This window comes from Tamandua tetradactyla, chromosome 6 (assembly GCF_023851605.1).
Source record: "Tamandua tetradactyla isolate mTamTet1 chromosome 6, mTamTet1.pri, whole genome shotgun sequence".
NCBI lineage: Eukaryota > Metazoa > Chordata > Mammalia > Pilosa > Myrmecophagidae > Tamandua > Tamandua tetradactyla.
In genome coordinates, this window is record NC_135332.1 from 124,121,868 (window position 1) to 124,122,957 (window position 1,090).

The window sequence follows — 1,090 nt, forward strand, 5'->3', positions numbered from 1 at the left end:
TACCAGTGAAATAAATTACAAATATTTATTCTGAAAGATGCTACTATGAAGTCAGGCTGCATATTCAAATATTGATAATGACTATTCAAATTACATTTATGGAATACCTAGAAATGGGTTTAATCGGAATCTTCAGGCAGATTTATAATATGCATTTGCAATGATTTTTTTTAAAGACTTAGAAGGCCACTGTGTTAATATAAACTAGCTTTAAAATCATCTCCCTTTAGTGTCTTCAATTGTCACATGGCCATAAACCAAACAACCAAATAATTTCAATCACTGAAAATATTTAGGAAAAAATTTTCATGTCTGTACTTTTAATGTTATATACACCAAATTATAGTAGAAAGACAACTATAAACAAGATGTAGTCACTATTTTCATTAACAGCACAACTGTATTATAGTAAACCAAGTTAATATTCAACCATCAAGTGTGGTTCTCCCATTACTTCACTTTGTGATGGATCATTAAGAATATCTTCATATCCAATAGCCTCATCATTGCCCCTGAAAAGATCCAGTGAAATGTTTGAACTCAGAAGAAATGGAAGCTGCTGAGCCGGGTGCACTGCCTTGAATTCCATCTGTAATTTTAGTGGCACAAATAGACTCTGGATGTTTCTCAGTGTGGAAAAATTCATTTCATGTTGGTTGACTGGAAATTCTTTTCTGATAATTTAAGAGTATGACTGGGCAAAAGTTCATTTTTCACACAGGAAATCCTCTCCAAAGAAGATTTTGACTTTCAAAAGGGCCACACTTGCTGTAAGGTCAGTAACTGGAATACTGTCCTTTAGCTGAGATCCAAATCCTCTGGCATTCATCTTCAGCCTACTGTCCACACCTGTGATAGCTCCTTGGCTTCCCAATGCATCTTTCCATGTCACTGGTTGTTCTGGTTTGCTAGCTGCCGGAAAGCAATATACCAGAAATGGAATGGCTTTTAACAAAGGGAATTTAATAAGTTGCTATTTACAGTTCTAAGGCCAAGAAAATGTCCCAATTAAAACAAGTCTATAGACATGTCCAATTTAAGGCATCTGGGGAAAGATAACTTGGTTCAAGAAGGCCAACGACATTCAACA

General features: G+C 35.2%; 1 pseudogene; it reads right to left on the bottom strand.

Annotated features, from left to right (window-relative positions):
* Nucleotides 1–403: 403 nt before the first annotated feature.
* Nucleotides 404–829, bottom strand: LOC143686335 (proteasome maturation protein pseudogene; annotated as a pseudogene).
* Between the last annotated feature and the right edge of the window lie 261 nt (nt 830–1,090).